The following is a 13348-nucleotide window of genomic DNA, read 5'->3' as shown; positions in this document are numbered from 1 at the left end:
AAAAAACAAAACGTAAATAAATATGCAAAGACAACCGGTTTCTAGTTGTTAGTTGTTGTTGTTGTTGTTGTGGTTGCTCGTGTTGTTCATGTTATCGTTGTTGTTGTTGTGTTGCTGTTGTGTATGCCTTAAACAAATTCCTGCAGCAGCAGCAGCTAAGCAGAGAATAAAGAAAAATCCCAATTTGAGGGTAGGCAAAACGTTGACGTTGAGGCGGGTGGCAGCGGCAGTCAACCAGCAAACATACAACGTGCAACAACAATAACAACAACAACAGTAAGGAGTGGAGATAGCAGACGACGCATGTTTTGGCCCAAAGACAAACACAACAACAGCAACAACAACAGCAACAGCGACATGTGATGTTGAACGAGTTATGTGCAGCCAGAGGCTTCATCTTCATCATCATCATCATCATCAGCAGCAACATCATCATTATCATCGTCTGTCTGTGTCTGTGTGTGTGTGTGATGTTAATGAGAAGCACTCTTGAATTAATTCAGCGTTGCTGCTGCTATTGTACAGCTGCCGGCCATGTTGCATGTAGCACATGCAACGAAAGCCACAAAGAGAGTGAGCGATAACTTCATAGACACAGACACAGAGACAGAGCACGATAGAAAGCGCTGCAACTTGAAATAATAATGTTGATTCAAGAGCTGTTGCTTGCTGTTGTTGTTGCCAACGACGTTCAGATGAAACTTTTTCCACCACAATTGAAGCGAAAAGCTGAAAATCTTGCGCTTAAATGTTTCAGGGTCAGCAAAGAAAACATTTAAAACCAACAAACATAAAAAATAAACATTCTTCTCTCTCGCGAGCGAAAGAACGAAAGACAGAGAGAGTGAGAGAGCGAGAGAGAGAGAGAGAGAGAGAGAGCTGCAGCCACATGTTCTCTGCAGCAAGAACAACTTTGGTGCAACAGACTCGTTTGGCAGTGCCACTTGCCATTCCTTTACTGCGGTTCCTATTGCCTGCGCATGAGTGGCCGACTGAGGCGAGCTCGTTCCTCACACACAGCTACACAGATACAGATACAAAAGTATATATGTATCTTGAACATGTGGAACAGGTACCCATCGAGTATTGCTGTTGTGTTGTTGTGGTTGCGCTTGGCGGGAGGATTTCAACTCAGTCTCTCGTTGCTGTTGCTGTTGCTGCTGCTGTTGTCGGTGGTTTCGTTTCTTTTCCTGTTTCGTTCCTGATGCTGTTACTCTTTCTCTCTCTCTCTCTCTCTCGCTCTTCGTCGCTGCCTCCGTGTGGTGCATAGGTTTTTGTGGTTGCATGTCAGAGCACTGAAAGAAACAAAGTTCTGCAACAGCATTTATTTGCTGAATTGTTTCGAGATGCTGCTTCTGATGCTGCTCTCCAGCTACGTTGCTCTGGCCATGTCAGCTAAATGGATTAACTGCAAATGAAACTGGCTTTAGAAATGACCTAATCCCCAATTGAATAGATGTTTCAACTATTTTCTAAAGCAACATTGCGTTCGTTGCCTCAAGTACTTAAACTGATTGATATATTGCAATGCGAAAGTAAAGCACTAATTGTAGCTTAAGTGCATTAAAGTATTGCAAGCAAATTGAAACAAAGAATTGTTCTCAATAATTGATATATTTCATTTATTTACTTGCAGTTAGTTAACAATTAAGCAGCAATTATTGTAACTAAAATATATTTTAAAGAATGTTTGCAATATTATTCAATTGTAATTGTATCATAAAAATCAATACAATTTAAAGAAAGTTCGCATTTTAATAATATTGCAAACTTTAAATAATATTTATTTTTTTCAATAATATGATAGACAGCACTTTGGTTAAATTATTTGCGTTAATTGTGCTCTAATTTTTATACCCGCTACCCATAGGGTAGAAGGGTATTATAACTTTGTGCCGGCAGGAAATGTATGTAACAGGTAGAACGAGGCATCTCCGACCCTATAAAGTATATATATTCTTGATCAGCGTCAACAGTCGAGATGTCTAGCCATGCCCGTCTGTCCGTCTGTGTGTCTGTCCGTCCGTCCGTATGAAACACTGGATCTCAGAGACTATAAGAGATAGAGCTATAATAGATAGAGCTTTTTTCGACAGCATTTGTTATGTTTGCACGCAGATCAAGTTTGTTTCAAATTTTTGCCACGCCCACTTCCGCCCCCGAAAATCAAAAAAATCGAATAACAAGCGTAATTTTAAAGCTAGAGTTGCGAATTTTGGTATATACAATAATTACTATAATAGTTATGATTATCTGGTATTTGGTATATTGTGCCGTTTGGTATATTTGTGCCGTCTATGGTATATTTTGAATGCGGTACTATATCGATATACCAAATATACCATTTGGTATATTTTTAGTATTTTTACAGTATATTCGGTATATTTAGAGAAAAATATTGCAAAATATATTTCTTTTATTTATTTATTTATTAAAATGGGTAGCGGGTATCTCACAGTCGAGTACACTCGACTGTAGCTTTCTTACTTGTTTGAGTTCTAATAGTCTTTCCTCTAATTTTTTTTCTTTCGGAAGTTAGTGATTTGTTTTCTTTTATCACAATGTTGTAGTTTCCATACGGATTCTTTTCTTAAATTAATTTTAAAGCTAACTACTAGACTAAATCTAATTATGTTTAAACAAAAATCTGCAATGTTATAATTTTTTATGAGAATAGAATTACCATATTTGCATATTCAAAATTATTGATTTCTAATAGGATTTCTAATTTTTTGTCTGAAATTCTTTTAAAAGTTTAGCATAATTTTTCTTTATTAAATTGAAGTCTTTTGTTTTTGAAAAGCTTAATTTCATGTACATTAAGATCTGGGACTATGTTAATTGTGTTCCTTAACTATTTTTGTTTTTCTAATACTATTTATAATGTTGTGTTGATTTCATGTAGATTATTTCTTTTTTGCAATTTCGTACTTTCCTTTTAGCATTTGCTTGATGTACCTTAGGTACTCAGGGACTCAGCTTGGGTATTAAGGCCTGGCTGGAATTGCATTTTGGTACAGCAAACGGAAATATTGTGTTGATCATTTTGCCATGTCGTCTGTCAATCCCCCGCCTGAAAATGCTTTTGTGCCTTCTGGCTAAACGTTAAAGCTGAGCCAATATTTCCATCAAGCCAAGCACTCATCTCAATGCTGGTGACGCCCCCCAACCAACAAACCAACAAAAAAGCAGCAAGAAGAAAAATAGAAAAACGTGAAAAGAACAACACAAAAATAGAACCTGGAGCGACAAACACAAAAAAAAAAAATGAAAAAAAGCGTTTTGAAGGCAAATTGCCAAAAAGCTTTTTGCCAAGCGCTTTCGTTGTTGTTCTTGCTGTTGCTGTTGTTGTTGCTGTTGCTGTAGTGCAGTCGCTTCAAGTGCAGCAGCAACAGCAGCAGCAGCTTCATGCCTGTCAATGCGACACACGTCTCTGCCTCTCCCAATGGAGCCACCCACCCGCTTATGCAAATGCACGTGAAAATATTCAAAATATTTCAATTCTTTTTCGGCTGTTTTTTTGTTTTGTTGCGCCTCTCTCAACATCGTTGTTGCTTTCAATTTCATGCCATACTCTGTGAGTAGACGCGAACAGGGAGCTGCCACCGATGTTGCTGCTGCCTAACTGCATGCTGCATGCTGCTCCCCAATTGTGCAGCTCCCCCCTCCCCGCCCACGCCAATTCATCGTTTGCCGACATTTTTCGATTATTGCGCATACTTTCGCCTCCGTCGCGTTTGCGCTGCTGCTTGTTTTTTGTGTTTTGTTTTGGGGCTCAAAATTTGTCAACGCCTGAAAAATGCAGCGACAGAGACAGCAATAGAGAAAGAGAGGGGAGAGGGGGAGTGGAGTGCTCTGGCTCCCTCAACTGTGTGTGCAGAGCGAAACAAAAAAGCGAAGAAAGAAGCAGATTATATTGACAACGTCAACGTCGACAAACGACGAACGACTGAGAGAAGGGATAAGCCAGTCACAGAAAGAGAGAGAGAGGGAGAGAGAGGGAGACGGGGAGCTGCGGTAATGCAGGTTACTTCACTGGAACACCGAGGCTCGGTCTGAAGCGGCCTTTTGTGCAATGAAGCAAAACGGTTGACGCTTTTTGTCCCCGCTTCTTTGCGGCTTGCTTCGCTTGGTGCTTCTTTGAAACTGCGATGCCATGCGAATACACTTCTCCTCTCTCTGTCTCTCTCTCTCTCACTCGTCACGTGGGCGGCTGCCACTGCACCCATGCAGCGCTTTAACTTGCAACACTCCCTTTGGTTACGGGCTTCACCGCGTCTTTATGAAGTCGCACAGCCAACAGTTGACTTATTTACTCGTCTCGTCTCTTGGTCTTGGCTTTGTTCGCACATCTTTTGTGTGTGTGTATGTGTGTGTGCGAAGTGAAAACTGCAGAGCCATCGATTAATGGTTACAAAATGCAATGAGTTTCATGTTTCCGTTCGCAGAAAATCAAATGAAAACGTTGTTCAAAGGAAACATTTAATGATCACAAATTTCAAGCTGCCATAAACTATTATTTCAAACTAAAATATCGCAGAGTTTAGTTAATAGACTCTTAAGAGTAAGAAGTAGGCAGTTAGTCAGTAACGAAGATCACTAAATAACACCTTGCTTATCGTTTAATCAGTGTGATTATTGCTTGCTGATGATCATTTGGTGCGATCGCATTTCATTTTGAGACACTTAGAGCTTCTTTAGCTAATTTATGGACAGTTGCTGCGGCTGCTTCCAACTAGGCTTTAAGATTATCATAAGATAAGTAAGAACAAATCGATCAAACTGATCAATGAATAATTTATGGCGATCACTTTGGCAGAGAACACTTAAATAGATATATTTTAAGTCTCATTTAAGAGAGCTATCGATCACTGAAAGGCGGTCGCAAGTTAATAGCATTGCCCCACAACCGATTCAAGAGTATTCGAAATTGAATAATCGATCGATTCGTATGCGTATTCGTATTCGTTTTCGTATTCGTTTGCAATCTTTGCACTTGGATCAAGATTCATATCGCATATCGCATAAGCGTTTGACCTCCAATTCACATACTTTTGATGTACGCATTTTGTTGTGCCGTCCTCCGGCTCAATTGCCCAATTACACTGACTGCGGATCTTAAATATGTATGTATTTTGGAATTGGCCAAGCAGCCACCCAAAAAGTATCTTTCGTATGAGTTTTGTTATTTCGTTTGAAGACTTGGCTTAATTAACGCATGATCCGAGGCCGAATTTCATGTGTTTGACCAACAGCCCAAAACGAAATACAACAAATAGAAAACGTAGTAGCTGCGAGTATCTGTATCTGTATCTATATCTGTGTATCTACGTATCTTTATCCAATTATAAGGCAAACGCACTCATAAGTGTATCACTGAAAGCGTTTTCATTGTCTTTTTAGGCGCATGCATGCAGCAAATACAGCTACAGATGCGAAGATACGTACTTGTAGATACATAGATACATAGATACATGTTAAGCGTTGCACAAGCGGCTGCCTTTTCAGTTTGATCATCATCATCGTGGTTGTTGTTATCTAGTTCATTTTCTTCTTCGACAATATTTCGTAGTCATAAAAGAAACTTTTACTTTTCGTTGCAAATAATGCAAAATAATTGGAGGAGCAGACAATGCCGACTGGCTGAGATTGCTGTTGTTGTTGTTGTTTGTTTGTTGTTGTTATTGTTGTTGTTAACTATTGTGTTACCATTGTTGTTGGCACGACCCAAAACGTTTAATTTGTGGACAACAACGAAGACGACGACGACCAACTGCAATTGCCAGTTCGATTTTTGCAATGCAAAAATTGTAAGCAAACCAACCGCAACGCAACAAAGTCTTCTGTGCCCCTCTTCTTGCCCCTCTTCTTATTCCTATTGCCATGCAATCCTCAAAGTTTGCTCTATAGGTACGGGGCAGGCATTTAAAGACAACAACAATGCCCCCAAGCCCCCGATGAAGACGAAGCAATGTTTTTGTTGTTGTTGTTGTATCGTAGCGTGCATCAACGTCGTCTTGCGGCACTCCTCTGTCTATGTCGCTGCCGCACGTTTGGGGCCAGGTTGCAACTTAACGCTCCTGCCGGCGAAATGTCAAAGTGACAAGCTTTTTATTTGCACAACAACAACTGCGACGGCGACTGCAACTGGAGCTGGAGGCGTGGGCGGTGTAGGAGGAGAGGAGAGTAAATGGCAGGGCCACCACATAATCTTTGCAGCTACTACGTAATTTGGCAGAGGCGGCAACCTTGCCGCGGTTCAGGAAACTAATCGAAAACAATTATCGATGTGTGGGAAAACAATGCAAATCGATGAACGCTTTTGCTTTTTGGCCTTTTAACCGAGCCAACAAAAAAAAACGAGAGAAGTTGTAGAAGGCAAGTTTTACAATTTGCTCCAATCGATAAATATTTCGAGTCGATGGAAATTCTTAAAAAAAAATCCATAAAGGCTTCTGTTTAGCCCTTGAACAAATTAAAAAACAAACCTGCAATAAAAGCACTGTACTATATCTAATAATATCTGAAAAAATACTGAATCAAACTGAATACTTTATTTTGGTATATTAATATACTAATACATTGAAAATATATCCTAGAGTATAACGTAGCACAGAAGCCATATTAAAATATTTCTTATATATCTGACGGTATTATACCAAAGAATAATACTAAAAAAAATACTTAATTATACCATAAGATTTACTTGGTATATTTATATACTATTGTATTCAAAATATACCATAGATTATTTAATTATGTCAGACCCGATTTTCAATTTCTTAAATAATTTCAACAATTTTCATTTGCCTAGCATAAAAATTGAGCTTTTAATTCAATTTTTTGGATTAATAAATATTTCGAATCGTTGGAAATGCTTCGAAAATAAAACTGGCTCCGATCTTGCGGTATTATACCAAAAGATAATACAGAAAAAATTCTAAATTATACAATAATATATTTATATACTATTACATTCACAATATACCATAGAGTATTAAATTATACCAAAACCGACTGAAGCCCTCTAAAAATATTTCATAAATAACTTGTACAATTTTTATCGCCTAGCATTAAAATTGCGCTTTTAATTCAATTTTTTTTGTAATGAATCGATGGAAATGTTTGAAAAATAAAACTTGCTCAGATTTCCAGCGGAACATAACGGAAATATTTTTACTGCACAACAGCAACAGCTAAGCGGCTTATCAGGAAAAGCAGCAGCAAACGACAACAGCGGCAGAATAGTTTCCAAGCCGCGTTCAACGCAATTGCAGCCAAAAGGCAAACACAGATGAGGGGAGGGGGAGGGGGAGGAGCAGGAGGAGGAGGACACATAGCTGAGCGAGTGGCCGAATGTCCGATGGTCAGCAGAAGAACGATTTAGCACCGACAACAACAACGAAGGCGAAGGCGAAGGCGGCCAACATGCTTTTAACATTAATTCAACGTTTTGTATATGACTCGCTCTCTCTCTTTCACTCTCTTCTTTTGCTGTCTCTTTCTTGTGGCTGTGTTGCTTTGGCTGCGTGTAGCTACAAGATGTTTGTTTGCCCTGCTTATGAATAATTTGCATTGGACGTTTGTCAACGCTGGCAGAGCAAAGCAGAGCAGAGACTTAAGAGCTGAAGCTGAATCTGAAGCTAAGGCCCATTTTTCCCATTTTCCATTTCCCATTTCCCTTTCTCTCTTTCTTTTTTGGCTACAATTATATTCAGCTGCGGCTGCGTTTTGTGGCTACCAAAAAAATGTTCCCTTTTTTTTCTGGGTTCTTCTTCTTCCTCTTCTGTTGTGTGTGGAATTGAGATTGGGATTGGGATTCGGATTTTGGTTTTGATAAATCGCTTTGAAATTTATTTTCGACCTCGAGTCAAGAGTGTCAGACATTTGTGGACTAAACCGGACTGTGATTCTATCAAATGTCTGGCTGGTCATTTGTCTGGCTAACAGTTCTTTTCTACTACATAGCAGTAGCCACGCCCTCGCCCACGTTCACGCCCATCACAGCTAGCTCAACTCAAATGTTGCCCTGTCAACCGGTTCAAAATCAGGTTTTCTCTCCCCTCCTTTTCCCCTTTTCCCCTTTCTCGCTTTCTTGCTTTAGCAGCCGGGCGAGTTTAGCTTTTCACTTGGCAAATTGTCCAGATTGTGTTTTATTTTTCATATTTGCCTTGTTTTTGTTTTGGTTTTTGTTTTTTCCCCTATTTTGCATACTATTATCAACTTGATAAGGGCAAATGAGGTTGCCATTTAATTTGTTTACAATTATGCATCGAGTGGATGGGGAAAAAGGGATTAACGGGATTCGAGAATAGATTGCCGACCATTGGGCAGCCCATAAATAAGGCGGCAGTCCGCAAAGATGTCTTCAATAACAGTTACATAATGATTTAAACGGCAACCAGGCAAAACCCTAAACAGGCTCCCATTGGCACGTCAACTAAATCGCCTACGCATGCTGCATGACAACAGATACAATATCTCAAAGATATTTTTGCTTTAGCACCCTCCCCCCCCCAACGGCAAATAAGGAAATATCTATCAAAGGCAAAAAAGCTAAAAGACAAGAACAAAAAAAAAAAAAAAAAACGTGAAATGTTTTGGGAGGAAAAAGGTCCAAGACAATTTATAACAATTCCGTTTCATTTACATGGACACACAGACATGGGATATGGCCACGCCCATTGTCGTAAAGTGGCTCGATATTTGCACTATTGAATACTTTATAAACGATTTTGCTGGGGCAATAATAAATGTGTTGGCGGTCACTGAGGGTAATAACAAATTGCCTAGATATGTTTTACAAGCTCATACTGCGATATTATTATTTTTATTTTTATTATCGAAAATGGAAATGTAAATGAAAAATACTTGAAAATCTGATTGGGCCCATCACAAGCCATCAACCCACAAAAAAAGCAGAAGAAGAACACTCCCCAAAGTCGAAACTCAAGGCCATTTTGTGTTTACGTATGTATGTGTGTGTGTGTGTGTGTGTGACCCTCATTCGATGTCCGATGGAGCAGAAAGGGAAAAAAGGGAACAACTTGCGATGCCAGCAGTCGAGAAGATAAACAGCCTTTGATTGTGTATTGTAATACCCTCGGAAAATGTGGGAAATGCATATTACCTTGATGACTTTTTACTATTAACTTTTTTATTGAACTTTATGCCAATTTTGTTCATTTGTTTTGGATGAGTACAACTAACTTTTCATACAGTATTCTAGCGCATAGAGTATTTGCAAGTCGAGTACGCTCGCTCATCATTGTCTCACATGCTTGGGTCGGACTCTAGGGTGCTCGGGACTTCGTTATCGCACCCAGCTCAGGGTCCATTCACTGTGAGCGAGAACTATATATGTGTGTGTGCATGTGTGTGTGTGTGGGTTAGGTCCAGCAACTGGGGATCAGCCTTGTTTGTTATGTAATTGCATAAGTGTAAAACAGTACACAGGAAAAAGCAAACTTGGTAAAATCAAGAATGAAAATTTGGAAATTCAAATCAAAAAAGATTCAATTGAAATTATTTAAAATACATAGAAAACATCAAATATTGCGGTTTATTTAATATAGAGTTAGACATTTTTTCTAAATTTTACTTGGAATTTCCAAAAAATTTATAGACTAACAGTTTAGAAGACATAGAACCCAGGTAACATCGACAACACTAAATTTTTGGTGCATACAATAGAGAAAGAAATTTACAACATTAGTTCTGTTTATAAGCAGACTTTTACTTTGTATCATACACTATATTTTATATAGAAAATAAAACAAAAACAAAATTTACTTCAAGAAATTTTTGAACTTAAAAAATCTGAAATCTCAAAAACATTTATTGAAGATTGAAATATAGTTCAGAAAGTTTTTTAGATTGTAATCTGGTTAGAAGAAAGACTTTAAAATTCGAACACCATGTTTTATAGAGAAAACAAAACAAAAACAAAATTTACTTCAAGAAATTTTTGAACTTAAAAAATCTGAAATCTCAAAAACATTTATTGAAGATTGAAATATGGTTTCAGGAAGTTTTTTAGATTGTGATCTGGTTAGAAGAAAGACTTTTAAATTCGAAAAGATTTAACACAATATTTGCATTCTAGGTTTCTCTCTGTGTAAACAGAACTTGCTTTCAACTGTTATGGGAATTGTGTTCATTGAATATAAATTGGATTTGTCCCCCACCCTTTAACGTGTAGAGCAATAAACAAAATCTATTCTATGTAATTACAATCTACGATAATTGCAGCGATGGTTGCTCACATGTAATGATTTCGATTGTTATCGGCAATCGTTATCGATGTAATCGTGTCAAACACACACACACACACACATCAAAAATGGAAAGTTGCGTTAATTTCATCACTTCTCTGTTTCATATCATTCGCATTTATTAAACCCATTATTCGGTAGTCATTAGTCGACTTTTGTTGTTGTTGTTTCGGTTGTTATTTGCTTTTAGCGGTTTGCATTTTAAATGTTGACGTTGTTGCTTTTTGTCAGTTTATCACAAAATGCCGCCTAATCAATTTGCAGCCAGCACCCTTCCACCCGCTCTGCTTCTCTCCTCTCCTCTCCTCTCTTGATTCATTCATATGCCTCGCTGCATCGCATTCAACTTCAATCTCGTCCCCTGCAAATCACCCGCAGCGTATCATTGGGCCATGCGTCTGCTGCTGCTGCTGCTGTGCTCGGCTGCAGTTTTAATTAAGTGTTTAATTAATGATGATGGTTCTGGGTTCATCGATGCCGATGGCGATGGCTGTGCCATTGGCATTGCCATTGACCACGTGATGTGGGCACAGTGGGTAGCCAACGAAATGCCAATGAGTTTTGCATTCGTGAGTGCAATGAGATTAACAGATGAGATCGCCGCTTTTGGCTAATATTATGATGATGAGTGTCCAATTGATTGACATGGCCCGAAAATAAAACAAACAATGAACTATTTAAATGTGCATTGAAATTGAATACAAATGTTATTAGTATAGTCTTAGTAGATTTGCCCGACAATCTGGTATATTTTGTCGTCTACGAGTATGGTATATTCCGCATGTAGTACTATATTAATGTACCAATGTAGTACTAATCGTTAAAAAAAATATTAATTGTTTGTTAAAATTTACGAAGTCAAGAATATCAAAACACAACTCGCAATCCCTTAAAATGAATCAATCTCTCTTTAAGCTGTAACAGTATATTATTGTTAAATCGATTATAAAGTCAAATCAAAGACGACTTAAAAATATCGAAATACTGCAAAAAATCAAATTCAATAGAGAGATTTGCGTTACATCAAATTCAATAGAAAGATTTGCATTACACGAGTGAAAAGTAAGTTTTTGTTTGAAATTTTCCCTCGGCTTGAGAGAGATAAAAAGCCGTGGCAGATAGGCCGAAAAATATGTGAAGTAGCTGCAGCTTCAGAGAAGCTGCCACACAACCTTGCCACACATACGAGTATTCGACTTAATTTTGCCGCTGCATTAAAAACAAATGCAATTTTCACTTTTTATATGGCTCAGTGGCTCTATTGGCTGACTGCCTGACTGACTGACTGACTGGGCCAACTTGTAGACATATATAACACACACATAAACAGTATGTGTGTGTGTGTGCTCATGTTGTTTGTTTGTTTGTTTGCTTATCTGTTTGTTGGCGTTGTTTGCTTTCTGTGCGCACACGCTCCATTCGCAAACATTGCGCATACGCCGCGTTGGCAAAAGTAAAATTAAGAAGATGTCTGCGTGTGTTGCGTGCTTGCCTGTGTGTGTGTGTGGGCTCTATGAAAATTGTGAAAAGCGTATTTGGAGCAGAAAATGTAATGTGTCTGTGCACCGCGAATGCACTTCGTTTCGTTTATGCCGCCCACCTTCAATCCTCGAATCCAACTTCTAATTTTTTTTTTGAGGCGCCACATTCGTTATTTATGTGTGCATGAAATTTCATTTCATACGTTCATATTTTTCGCAATTAACGCAAAGCTTGTGCACATCATTCACGTGATGCTCTTTAAAGATACAAATTTTCCCGTTCACTCGTCTCCCCCCTCTCCCATCTCTCTCTTCATCGCATTTAGGCCCTGTTTCGTTGCCGCAGACTGTCGTCGAGCAGCCGCTGTCGCGATCTCATCCCAATGCTAATCGCGATAAGATTGGAGCTACTCAAGTGCTGCTGCTTCACGTTATGCAAATAGATAAGATTATATAAATATATATAAGAAACACTAACAAAAAAAAAAAAAAAACAAACCAAGGTCAGACAGTAGCTAGAAATTTCATAGAGTTTGTTTTGTTTTTATACCTGCTACCCATTGACTAGAAGGGTATAACTTTGTGCCTTCAGAAAGGAGGCATATCCGACCCCATAAAGTTCGCCTGTCCGGCAAATTTGGTTGCGATCAGATACAAATTGTAAATATTATTGAAAAAAACGCTTACTTGCTTTGGCTAGTATATTTTTCACTCTATGGTATAATTTCATGTATGTACTATATCAATATACCAATATACCAAATATAGCCTTTAGTACATATTCAGTATTTTGGCGGTATATTAATTTTGTATATTTTAAAATGAATACCGCACTGTTTTGCTTTATACTATATCAATATACCAAATATAGCCTTTAGTACATATTCAGTATTTTGGCGGTATATTAATTTGGTATATTTTAAAATGAATACCGCACTGTTTTGCTTTTTACTATATCAATATACCAATATACCAAAAATAGACTTTAGTACATATTCAGTATTTTGGCGGTATATTAATTTGGTATATTTTAAAATGAATACCGCACTGTTTTGCTTTATACTATATCAATATACCAAATATAGCCTTTAGTGCATATTCAGTATTTTGGCGGTATATTAATTTGGTATATTTTAAAATGAATACCGCACTGTTTTGCTTTATACTATATCAATATACAAATATACCAAATCTAGCCTTTAGTACATATTCAGTATTTTGGCGGTATATTAATTTGGTATATTTTAAAATGAATACCCCACTGTTTTGCTTTTAATCACAACAGGTATTTCACAGTCGAGCACACTCGACTGTAGCTTTCTAACTTGTTTTTGTTGTTGTTGTTGTTGATGTTTATGAATTGACGCTGATTTTTTTATCAGACTTTCAGTTATTTTCGCGTATATAGTATTTTATATGGACTGTTATTTTCGAATAAGATTTTAAAGATATGAGAGTTTGAGGTTTGCGATAAGAATTTTCCGTGGAAAATAACTTGAAAAGATTAGCGAGCTTTTATTGTGACTCAGATCAAATTGTGACTCAGAATGTCAGAATATACGGAATACTAAATATCTCATAATACAAATTTGA

At 37.8% G+C, this 13348-nt stretch overlaps 1 protein-coding gene across 1 annotated transcript in view; it reads left to right on the top strand.

The window, feature by feature from the left end:
• LOC117578284 (uncharacterized) overlaps positions 1-13348 on the top strand; it is a 99534-nt gene that overhangs the window by 8714 nt on the left and 77472 nt on the right.

This window comes from Drosophila albomicans, chromosome X (assembly GCF_009650485.2).
Source record: "Drosophila albomicans strain 15112-1751.03 chromosome X, ASM965048v2, whole genome shotgun sequence".
NCBI classification, from domain to species: Eukaryota; Metazoa; Arthropoda; class Insecta; order Diptera; family Drosophilidae; genus Drosophila; species Drosophila albomicans.
This window is presented reverse-complemented; position numbering and strand designations above follow the sequence as displayed.